This window comes from Cynoglossus semilaevis, chromosome 16, assembly GCF_000523025.1.
Source record: "Cynoglossus semilaevis isolate Cse_v1.0 chromosome 16, Cse_v1.0, whole genome shotgun sequence".
Classification (NCBI taxonomy): domain Eukaryota; kingdom Metazoa; phylum Chordata; class Actinopteri; order Pleuronectiformes; family Cynoglossidae; genus Cynoglossus; species Cynoglossus semilaevis.
In genome coordinates, this window is record NC_024322.1 from 4,989,325 (window position 1) to 5,002,192 (window position 12,868).

At 39.6% G+C, this 12,868-nt stretch overlaps 1 protein-coding gene across 2 annotated transcripts in view; it reads left to right on the forward strand.

Annotated features, from left to right (window-relative positions):
• cmss1 (cms1 ribosomal small subunit homolog) overlaps nucleotides 1-12,868 on the forward strand; it is a 29,230-nt gene that overhangs the window by 9,569 nt on the left and 6,793 nt on the right. The gene's annotated exons all lie outside the window — the stretch shown is intronic.

A 12,868-nucleotide genomic window follows, 5' to 3' on the forward strand; every position in this document is an offset into this window, starting at 1 on the left:
CCATTCCAGATGAGGTCATTGTGTAGCCATGCCAAAGAGGCTAATGGGAAGGACAGCAGTGTGTGTGTGTGTGTGTGTGACAGAAAGTAAATGGTCAATCACAAACCTCAGTGTGTAGGAATATCCAGAGCGAACATGTAAACTTTGGTACATAAAGTAACAAATCTAATTTATCTTTTTTGATGCAATCAAACCATCGTGCATACGTGCAGCCTGTGGTAATCTCATGTTTTAAGATGGGACTTGTTTTGAGAGTTGTAGCCTCTTTGCCTGGGGCTTGATAACCTGACTTGGGAGATGACTTCATGAGTTCATCGACCCTCAATTACATCCATATGTTTTTCTTTTTTCTTTCTTTCTCTCTCTCTCTCTCTTGCTCTGTCTCTCAACCTCTAGCTCTCCCTCCCGCCTTTCATTCTCTCATAATATCTTTATCTTTTTTATGTACATGCGCCATTTCTTTTCTGTCTTGTTCCTTTTTCGTCATTATTTTCCTCACACTTTCCTTTAAGATTTAATGCCATACAACTTTTGATGTTTATTCTTACATTAACATTTGGAAAATTGGTTTCTTTTGTTGCATTACGTTATGGATATACAATTACAATATACTGATATTAAATAAATGACATGTTTTAACAACAAGATCATAAGTTTTTACACTTGCTAAGGTTGCTAAGGTCAAGGTTTGATTAACATCGCTCATTTTATTTGTTATGCAGAAACAAATAGCTGCTACAAACTCTGTAGCAAATTACTAGACACAATTCTCTGCTGGTAAGTGACATAAAAATGTCAGACTTAATTCTGCCTAAATTACAAAAGTAGCTTTCAGGTGGCTTTTTTCTGACTTTATTTTTAACCAATGCAATTAAGTGTGTCAGTGAAAACATCAAATGCCTGATATAAAAGCTCATGTGAATCACCAAATTGTAGGTTTGAGGCTTAATTCTATTTAAAATAATAATAATAAAAAAAAAAGCACAGTAACCTTTGGAGAAACGAGGTTTGTAGTTTTTACTGTGAAATGTATCTGGACCATTCTAAATCCTTGATCAGTTCATAGTTACAACTATAAATAAGTGATGTTGAACATCACCTGGTGTCTCAGTATTTTTAGAGGCGTATGAAGTAAATAGTAATTGAACCATTAAGATAAAAGGATCTCTACGGCCAGATGTTTCTAGGCTTTATTGAAAGTTCCCTTTTTTAATTCCCTGTTAAATGTTGGTATGGACCAAAAGATCCAGTTAAATGTAGGTTGTCTAATGGTCGCATGCTGTTCTGCACAAAGTATTGATGCTGCAGAAGTCGATTGTTTTGTGTCACAGGCAACAACAGAGTGGCAGGAACAAACATGTCATCATCTTAACTTGAATTCAACCTGCTCAGTGATAGTACCTCAGCCCTGGAGACTCCTTTGTAAGGATAAGTTTCTCCCGAGGTTGGAATGTGAGAGAAAATTTCTCCCCATTCTTTGCAATTTCTATCCCCTGAATAACTCCCAGACCAGAATTCATGAGGTCCCTTTGAGGAGGGGCTGGCATCTGCTCTACTTGTCCTCAATTACAAGCATGATCCAATCCCTCAAAGTCTTTTCCAAGAAAACTCTCAGACATGGCCAATATGCAGTATTCCTTCTTTATGGGAGGAGAAATTTCCCTTTTTGTCAAAGCTCCTATTTTTCGACTAGGGTTGTAATTTAAAGATATGCTTTTTTTTTTTAGCTCATGCCTTTGACAAATCCTCTAGTTGCTGTATGGGGTCATAGAAGATTCAAAAAGAAAAGTGCCTCCTCCTGCAGCATGCTGGATTTCTCTACATTCATCATTTCAACATGTTTAATAAAATTGAAGCCGTTAAACTGACCTCATATGCTCAGGCTAGCAAATAAATGGGCTCAATACCTTGTAATCAGCACAGACAGCACTCCTGCTCCGACGTGATGCACTGCCAAACTCCCTTGGTAAATTATTGAGATCTTCCTCTTAGCACATTATTGGCTGAGTGGGCGGATGGTGGATATGCACAAGTGTGACGGATGGACGGAGCAGCTGTGGCCGTCTACCTTGGACCGGCCAAGTTTATCCTATTCCTCTTCGAGCAAAGTCCGCAAATCATTTCCTTCGCTGTGTTTAACCAAACTAGAGAGCATCTCTGTTTATTAGCCAAGGGGATGGCACAATTCTGTTAATTTTAATTTATCCAAGTCTGGTCAGTTGGTCCTTGTCAAAGTATTTTAACATTTTCATATGGTTGGTATTAACTTTTGTGCGGACATTTTCAACCACAGAATGATACGTCTTTAATTATTATGATTATCATCAATTATTATAATTATCATTATAATTAATAATGACAATTATACATTTTAAAAAATGGCTAATCTTTGGGTAAGATTTCTGCATGCAATTTAGTATTCTATGGTGCCAAGTACCAATGAGCTTCAATGCCTCATTCAAATACTACCTTATTCTAAAATGTGCCAATCTAGCAATACAGTGTACCATAGCAGCTTTTCACCACAACCAGCTGTGCTTTGCTGACTGTGTTAACTGTGCAGGTAGTTTAGTTTTCATCATCTTTATTTTTTTAATACTATTTTAATTTATTTTTCCTTAGTCTGTGGTTGTGGATGAGCTTGGTGGGTACATCAGTGAAAATACTTGTACGCCTGTCAATTTGTAAAAAAAAAAAAAAAAGATATCTGGACTACCCATGTGCTAGGTAAAACTTGGTCTGAGAATTTTTGCATCAATAGGATCCAATAGGATCCATTAGCAGAAATTGTGAATTTCCCCTCTGTGGGACATGTATCTTAAATTGGATTGACTTTTTTAAGTGTTGGCTTTTCACCACTGTGTCCAGTTCTGGCTTTTGCTGCACTGTTCAGCTATGATACAATAATCCTTTGTTGTTGCTGATGATGTACTGAAGGCAATGAAAAGGTCGCATTAGTTGGGGGTGATAACATGATGATGTCGTTATGCGGGCGTAGCGTCAAGCCTGTGATGTGTTTGTCATTCAGAACTCAAGGAGACAGATGAGAGCATCAGTGTCCATTGTGTGTTGAACATGTGTGCGCAGTTAATGCTCAGATGCTGTCAGCCTATTGACAGACCACAGGAAACACATGCAGGCGTAGAGCATGTTCAGATAGCTGAGGTTGGAGCAAGCAGATTGCTGCATAGTGATGTGCAGATGTAACCGTCCTCTGACACGCAACAGGGATCATTGTATGGCATAAAGTAATTATATGTCGTGACTGGAATTAACTATATACTTCGCAGCTAAAACACAGGTCATATGCTCTGCACATGGCAAAGTAACAAAGGACAATGACCTGCCTTCAGTGGAAGGTTGGGGAAAGTTCAGTTTTCTATGATAGGGCTTGTTTGAAGCTAATTTGTCTGGCACTCAGTTAAAAATCCCTCATTCTTGGAGATGTCTTTTTATGTACACCATTTACTCATTACGCTGACTTTTTTTTCTCTCATGTTAACTGCCTTTACAGTGTGCACAGATGTTTAGCTACAATAGCAGCTGCTATTGCCTCACTTCCTTCCATTTTCATGATTGTATGCCATATGGTGAATCCCAGCCAAAAGCCGAGTGTTGAGTATTGTGCAGTACTTTTTTGTGTCTCTTACTGATACAATTTTTTTAATAGTATTCGATACGATTCTGTCAGTTATAAGCAGTTATTCACGTTGGGGTTGGAAACCAGCAACAATGATATTGAAGATACATTTTTATGGTTCTGTTATTATGTCTTTTGTATGTCTTCAAAGAACTTTTCGGTGAATCCTGAATTTATACACTTTGTTGCAAGGTTGGCAGAATAAAATAGGTAAATGTGTGGTTTTCAATGCATTCTCTTCTGCACAATTTTGTCTGCATAATTTAGGTATGTATGGATTTTATTGCAGGTATGTTTTCACAAGAACCCTGTAGCATCTAATGTGCTAATCCTGTTAGGCTTTGCTTCCCCCATGACCTTCATTTTAATACATCTGTCCTTCCATGCAATCTTCGGAACCGTTAACGTTCTCCAGTGGTTTTTCTGATGGACTTGGTTTGTTAGGTTAGAGATTCAGAGCTAACTCAAACATCGTCTCTGCTAATCAATATTTTGTCTTGACAGGATTAGAGTCCTGCGTCTTGTTCAAAACCTCCCCATCTTGAATTAGAATGTTGGGATGTATTTGTGATTTGTAGTAGAAAATGAACATAAAAGCAGCAAAGAGTTTTTACAGTCTGATATAAAATCTGCAGAGTTTTCAAGCCAAACAAAATTCAAGAAAAGTCTTTCAGTCAACCAAGATATGAAAACCAGAATACATTTTTTTTTATCCAAAACTATGTGACATGTAAAATGTATGTGTAATATTTTAGGTATGTAGTCACATTAACAAGGGAAGACAGGAAGGTGAGCAGCTTTTGTTTGGTCAGGAAGGGTTTGAGCGACACAGAGTTCACACCACACCACAGAAATACCTCCTAATCAAGAATTAATCATCATTAAGCCGGGATGAACCACAGAAGCCTTAATGTGTGCGTGTTTAGGGTTTCCACATTGTATTTAAAAAAGACAAAATTCTAGTGAACTTAATCACTTCACTGGCATGACTATTCTGGGTCTTTTAATTGTGTGTGTGCCTGTGGTTTACCAGTAAAGCATTTTGACTTTGGCACACACATGCAGACAACTAGTCTCCTCCCAAGGCTTCATGCCCAGAGTGGATCCCGTCTCAATACAGTTAGATTACAGAGTGGACTCTGGTGGTACATGAGCCGAGACAACCGAGGACCTGAGAACAACATCCCTCTCATTGGCCTCTAATTGCATATTAGAACCCATAGCCAGCTTCATTTTAGACCTAACTCCGCTCCACAGTCCACATTAAAATGTGGAACCACCAGCAAACCCTCAGCCCATTTGCTTGGTTTAGTTGAAGCTTTATTCCTGGCTGTGTAGCATTGTTGAATTTGGCAGGAGGGCGCCAATTTAGACCCTACATGAAATTGCATGTGAGTGCATGTTTATGGGTGTACAAAGATGAGCGAACAGAACTGCGAGGCTGGCCACAAAGTCTATTCAGGTCCAGGATGTAATGGACTGTGTCTGAGTGGAATAGGTTTAAAGTACAGTCTTGAGGTCACAGTAACTGTCTGGTGTAGAAGCAGTAGCTAGCAGTGCCTGTCACTCAGCAGTAAAGAACATCACAAAACAACATCGACCGAAGGAATTTCATATTTTGAAAGACAGATTGTTTGCTGAACATGCCAGATTTTATATATAGAAGAGCAATTTCAGTAGAATTTATTTCTTGCACATTCTTTAGAATTTCTTTGGTTTTGGTCCACCAACCTTTCTTTGTCCTGCTCAAGTAGAGCAGTGAGGCAGTTGCTTTTACTGATAGCGGCTCTGTGGCTCCTATCCTGCTGTTCCAGCCTGTTCAGGGCTGAAGTGTGAGAATGGGACATGACCACAAGTTGCTCCATCAGCCGTTTGTTTGATTGTTTCTGGATCTCCAGTAAGTGGGTGAGCTAAGGGAAGACAAGGAACACGAAACATTAAGGGTGACCATCTACGAGAAATGCTCGTGGTACATTTTGGATGTTGGTCAAATTAAAATTTTAAACATTTGAGTATTAAATGAGCTTTTGGAATCTAGAATAAAACATTCTTTCTTTGTTACTGTACTGGAATTTCATATTTTTAAAGGGATTTTCCATGGAGGCATGGACAGTAAGGTTAAATGTGGATAAGTTCAGAACACGGAGAAATTCAGTCAATGATGCTGAAGCAACAGATTCTTCAGACACTAATGCATTCATTTACTTAAAGCAGATAATGTGCTCCATCTGGTGTCTGATTTCTAGCTGTTGTCTTGGTACCTTGGCGATTGGTCGGTCGTACATGTCATACAGGTGGTGCTGCTGTGCCCGTAGAGAGTCTCTATGCAGGGCACGTAGAGCCTTCTCTGCTCCACTGAAACCGTAGTGGGTTCCCAAAAGAGCCGGATCTGTCGTCTCTGATTTCAGCACAGCGATGACCTCATCTCTGGCCTAGCGTGACAAATATAACATACTTAATCTGAGATGTATAACAAAAACTGTCATAATAATCACACTACTAAACTGTCTTGTTGAAATCACATTGTTTTGCCTTCGTCTTAAACTGTTCTACCTGGAGCTCTCCTTCCAAAATACTCAGTAGAAACAACAAGTCATCGTGGGACAGATCTTCTGTTTTGTGCCTCCCTGTTGAGCTCTTTTTCTTTTCCTGCATGTTCTTGCGCTGGGTTGTGATTTTGGGGGGCTGTGTGGAGTCAAATAGAGCTTGGGGCCTGTTGTTGTTGGCAGCACCTCGATCCCAAGAAACCATTTTGCTGCTTTAGCAAGGAGGATGCACTTCTGGTTGTCCACCTAAAAGAAATTGGAGAATAAAAAATGGTTGTAGCCGGCAGCTGAACAAGAGGATGTGAGGACGCGTGTGCTTCCAATCAAAAATGTAAAGAAAGGTCATGCATGGTATCCTTACAGTAACAGGGATACTTGTATGTTTCCAACAGTTCTTAGATGATGCCGATATAGAATTTCTCTAGACCTAATCCAAAGTTAGGAGGCCTCTTGTCATAACCCTTGGCGTTAATGAAACTGATAAGTGTGTGTCTGGCTTCACTTTGTTTGAGGCTTATGTCATGTTGAAGTCCTGGCACAGCAACAGCAATCACTGTCCGTTTGGCAGATAAATGGGATAATGGCTGCCAAGATGTAGGATGTTGATTATTGACCATCCACATAAGGTCCAAATATGTCGGAGGCATGCATGTGTGGTGTGGAAGAAAACCACATCAGCTAAACAGTGTTAGCTCACCAGCTTTCTTTGACTTAACGCTTGCAGCACAGACCCAGAGCCAGAAAGCCAAAAGGTTTATATTAGTGAAAAGATGAAGTCATTGCTTTGTTCTTCAGCTCAGCTCAAAACTGTGCTTTAACAGAAGCCAACAAATGCTCTAAGTCTGCAAGAGTGTCTGCTCTGGAGCTTCTGCTGTGTTTTGCATGGATTTTGCATTGAAAAGTCAAAAAAATCCCATTCCATATTGCATTTATATGTAAATAAAAAGTGAAAAATGTTTTACATATGTGACTGTTGCAGACATGCGAATGTGACATGATGTGGTAACAAGTAATTGGCCCTGCTGGTTCTTGATGATCGCATTGATCAGGAATTTAACTTTACCCTAAATCTGCATTTTACTGTTGTGAGCTGTCTCATCTGACTTCTCCTCAAACCTTTGCTCGTACTATTTCGCAACTTTTGGTCTAAGAAAAAAGACAAAACAAAAAACCCCAAATCGATAACACAAGCTGTTTTAAAAAGGCCTTTATAAGAAAAAAATCTTGTGTTTCCCTGTTGAAAGATTGAGGCAACAAGGTGATTTGTTACCATTCGTGCATTTTTGGATGTCGGTTGGAATTTTTTTCTCAACATTAAAAGAGGCAGTGATCCTGATCAAGAATATGTCAGAGTTGAGCTGTGAGTTCCCTTTTTTCTGTTTGGCATATTTTCCTTGGTGACCTGGATTCTGGAGTATTTTCCCCAGACATGACATGAGAGCAAATGTTTTTCTTTCCTAGACCTATTCATTAGTGCTGTTAATATGGGCAGCCAGGCTGAGACTTTGTCCCTCTCACCAAATGACTAACATCGATGAGGTCTGACCCGCTCTGAACTGCCTTTGAAATGCGTGCACTTGACGCAGATATACGTACTGACTCAGGCGAGGTTCTGTCTCCCTTATGCTCACATTGTTTAGATAATCTCCTGCACACTGTCTGGGTGAACTCAACCCTCTCAGTGCCAGACACATGAGCATACATCATCAGTTAACAGATGGTTACAGGGATTTAGAGACCTTCTTGATAACGTTGTCAGTGTATGGACCCTCTCAGGACGGTGCATTGGTAGAACTGTAAGCCAGGGCACGTGTGTCATGGGGCCTCAATTAATTGCGCCTCCTCTGACTGCTGGGCTGCATCCTGACTGTCTACTGAAAATGGCTTTCATTGGGGATGACGTTTGTAACGCATTCAAACACATGTAATTTGCAACATGTTTAGTCGGCACACAGGAAGCAGGAAGTTCCGTCTGGAGACCATGAAGTGACCAGAGAGTTTAACGCACACTTGTTCATTTGCATATGAAAGACCTTCCTTCTGTTGCTGATTATGGAGATTATATAAAGAATAGATGTGGCCTTCTTGTTGCAAAAGTGACGACTCAAACGTAAGACTCCTTTTAAATGGAAATCCATGGAGATGTGACAAATCTAATTTGGTTAATACATGAGTCAATGTTTAGGAAGTGATTTAAGGTCAATTTTTTTTTTTTACACTTTAAATCAGAGTAAAAAGGTAGTTGTTTGCAATGTGTCTTTTTTGATATTCTTGCCTATTTAACTCCCTTTTCATTACTTGTTTTATAATTATTATTTTATTATTATTATTATACAGTGATCCCTTGCTATAACGCGGTTTACTTTTCACGGTTTCGCTACTTCACGGATTTGCATCGTGCATTGTGTTCTGCATTCTGATTGGCTAAAAAGTCACTCCGCTTCTTCTCTACCTGTGCGCCAATAACGTTGCGGTTTAATATGTACACGTACGTAAAACAGCTTGCCAAATTGACATTACGTACGTGCAAATTCTCTTGCAATTTCGAGTTTATCAAACCCCATAATGTCGACAAAACGCTCTGGACCGGCAAAAGTACCTGCGGTAGGGACCAAAAGGCAGCGGAAGATGCTGTCTATCGGTGATAAAGTAAAACTATTGGACATGCTAAATGAAGGTAAAAGCTATGCGGCTGTAGGTCGGCATTATGGAATTAATGAATCTTCCGTTCGTTCCATAAAGAAGGAAGAAAAAAACATAAGGAAGACAGCAGCAATAAGTTTTAATAAGGATTCAAAAAGGGTTGCAACTGCCCGCAACAAGACCAGGTAATTTGTATTTTTTTCATAATCATTTTTAATTTTCTCCCGTTCACGGTGGGCGGTGCTAATCTCCGCAATTTGAAGCCTTCTGTTCACGTTGATGATTAAAATTATTATTTGACAGTACATTACAGAAGTTATTTGTTGAAACGTTTCTAAAGTACTTTTATTTTACTTTATTTGTGAAACAAATGGTTGAGACTGTAAAATGGTTTGTTCGTTCTTTCTCTTCTTTTTCTGAGTATTTAATTGTAAAAAAAATAAAGATTTCTACTTCACGGATTTTGCCTATCACGGGTTCTTTTTGGAACGTAACCCCCGCGAAAAACAAGGGTTTACTGTATACTGCTTTTCTATACTTTTTGTATTTACAACATAGAGGACATGGCACAGACATTTTGCTGTACAGTATTACCTTGGACTTCTATCAGTCTTTCCATTCTGTCTTTGACTGTCAGTGACTGGGGGAAAATCTTTTTTAACCATTAACTGTCCATCAGCTCTTCCAGGCACACAAAAACACTGAAGCATCGTTAATGTGGCACTTCTCCATAAAACAAGTTCCCCTGTAATTGTTTGTTTGTCATTTGATATACTTTTTTTTAAATAGCTGAAAGCCCTTCTGTGAATGGACACTTTATGACAGTACCATTCCATTTTTATATACTGTATAAAGTCTGTGTTAAAGAGAAGCATGGAGTGCACACTTTCCCTGCTTCTTTGCTCTTACTATTCATTCTCAGCAGGAGGTTTATCCACCTGTCATGAGAGGTTGGCTCAGTCTGTGCCCCGGAGTCGTCTTTGCCCCGCTGTTTCGAGGGTCAGATCGGCACTATGCTCTGTAATTCAGATCCGGTGTTGTTGATGTATGTTTTGGCAGGAGCACAGAGCTGCAGGCACAGTTGGTGAGAGTAAAAGAAACATCGAAATTACAGAGTTGGTGATCCAGCTAAAGAGAGCGGGAGATGTCGAACGTCCCATAAATCTATTTTGTCACTAGAAAAACGCCACTGTTGTATTTTATGATTATGAGTGTGGTTAAGCAGCTCATTGGTAAACGCTCCTCGTACTGATGACTTTAGCACAGGGGAAGGCAGCGTTAGATAAACCGCCCCATTTACTGTAAGTGTTATAATCGCTCTCCCAAATGACACTCTCTGCTTTGTTTATACGTTAGGACTTCTGAATTTCATTTTGAGAGAATGTACCACAGTTAACAGCAATTTTCTTCTCCAAATATTTTTCCTGTTCCAAGCTAATCATATAAATTGTACAGAGTGATTGTACCGGCCATCAAGCTTTTAAGTCTTAATTTGACTGGTCTTGTGAATAAAAACAGATATGCCAATATAAAGTAGAAGTTAAATGAAAACGGGTCCTTCTTTGTACCATTTTTTACGTTGATGCACACAGTCGTTTGTGTTGTATGAAATGACTTCGTCTTTCTGAAGAAGTTCCCACATCTGTGTAACCATAATTACGGAAAGTAAAACAACCTTTTGGCAGAGTGATGTAATGAAATGTGGTCAACATTATTGTGTTATGATGTCCTTAAGGATTTATTTTCTGTCAGCTCTGTGGGGAGGAGATTCCACCCTGAATAACTCAGATGAGAAATTCTCACATTTACTTCTCATTGTGTGTCTGTGGATGGGCTGGTTCCTTCCTTGGTTCCTTGGTTGGATTGATTATTGATAGACAGTAAAGGTTGTTGCTGTATTATCCATGTGATTTCTGCCACTGGGGTGAAGCTGGAAGAGAGGATTGTCTATGAACAGAACTATGAGGAAGAGTGCAGTTTTGGTGTCAGTGGGCTAATCATCGCTGAAGTAATCTGGCAGTCCAAATGTGTTGACATGGAGGTAGAAGCATTTTCTTGTTTTTGTAAAAACTTAAAAGCACAGTGTTTTGGCCCTAATTAAAACACATCAATGATTAGAACCCAAAATAAAGTTTAATTAAACTTGCATCACTGTCAGATGCAGGATCAGGTTTAAGTCGATCTGTACAATTGCAAAAAACAAATGGAAGCCCAACCCTTAGCTGGGAATATTTTTAAAGCAGGACAGTCAGGTCATGTGTTTGAACCCCAGGCCAAAAGATAAGTGGTTCCCTCTTTATTGACCGTGTGAGTGGTTGTTTGTCTCCATACGTGGCAATGTGATAACTGATGACTGCTGAGATGCCCCACTCTCCAGCTCCTCATGCACTTCAACTGTGACCCTGTGTCGAAACTCATATTAGGACTCATCTGCATAGAACAGATAGATGGAACTTTATTAATGCCTCTGGAGTTCCGTTCAGGAAATGAAAGAGATGAACACAAACTTGGACTAATTTCCTTCTGGTGATTCCAAAACCCCTGCATCATTTGGTGTGTGCTGCTGAAGTTAACCATTGATCAAAACAATGAATACAACACGCGCAAATTGTGCCATCAAAAGTAGAAGCTGCAGGCCTCTAAACCATAAAACTGCTACACCTACTCACCCACCCGCCTACACCACTCCCTAGACATGGGCTGAGATGAGTTATTGATTGTTGGACCAGAGGCAGAATTGGCCCCTTTGACGAGTGGTGTAAAGGAACGTATCATTATCCTTTCTGTCCGTTTTTTTTTTCTTCTTTTTTTTCTTTTAAAGAGCCGCATTGATGTACTTGTAGCTTACGGTGTACATAATTAAAACATGGTTTTAGTTGGAGGTTGGTTTGTCCTATCACTGTTTGTGTGATAAATTGTGTAACAAGCTCTTAAAGCTAGTGATCTATCTTTACTGTTTTTTATTTTAATGACAGGAAAGATCTTTTTGAACATGCAGTGATGATAAAGAGCTTTTCTAAGGTCATGGCCCACCAAGTTCTAAAAGCCTACGTGGACACATTTATGCACATAAACACAGCGTCGCCGTAAACTACCAGCTGAAACATTCAGACGTTTCCTGGTTCTCCATTCATTGATCCCCATTAATCCATTGACCGTCTGTTAAAAGTGGTCCCTCATATTGATCATCCATTAAAGATGACTTCCTAGCATGCGATTTCTCTCTAGAGTCTGTCATTGATCTCAGGTTATCCAAGCTGTAAGCTGATTACTCCATATGTTTCTGAAGCATTACCACGTTTCTCTAACATTCGTCCATGTTTGGATCAGATGGAGCCTGCGGGGTATTGACAATAAGGGTCAGGGGGACGCTGAAGATTGACTTTGTCCCAGGTCATCATCTGCTCCTTCCTCTCACCGATGCATTATTAATGTGTGGTAGACTTTATGTCTCCTCATTTTTTGCAATTAACCTCATTCTTCAGTAGTTTTTTGCTTTTTCTCGATTAATTAATGTTTTTCAAATGAGTTTAAAGGAAATATATCCTTCTGAATATTTTGCTTGTCTAAACTCTTCTGCGTCCATGGAATTTTGATCAAGCACTGCTTTGGATCTTATCTGATTCAGATGCATGTTTACATCTGTGATGTCACTTGTCTTTGGCTTTTGCAGATGTTGCGTCCTTTACTTCAAAAGGTTTCTCCCTTCCTTGTAGAAAGTGTGAGGAACTGCATTTATTTTTGTCAAAAAAAAAGTGTAATTGCTGTCACGGTCTCTGTTGCATTCATTAATTCCCTCAGGGATTCAATTAAACAGTCTGGCAGAGGCTAGGCGTCCCTCTCCCCCCTCCGTCCTCTCACCCTTCCCTGGTCGTGGAGGGTAGAACCACAGTAAATTAACAAGTTCTAGTGTAATCGTGCTATCCTAAAATCCATGGAGTGTACTTTCTCACTGAATGGTCTGACAAGTTTGAAAATTGGTTGGATTTTTTTATCCCCCATGGCCCCCACAGTGTGTGTAATTTACTCTAATTGTAGA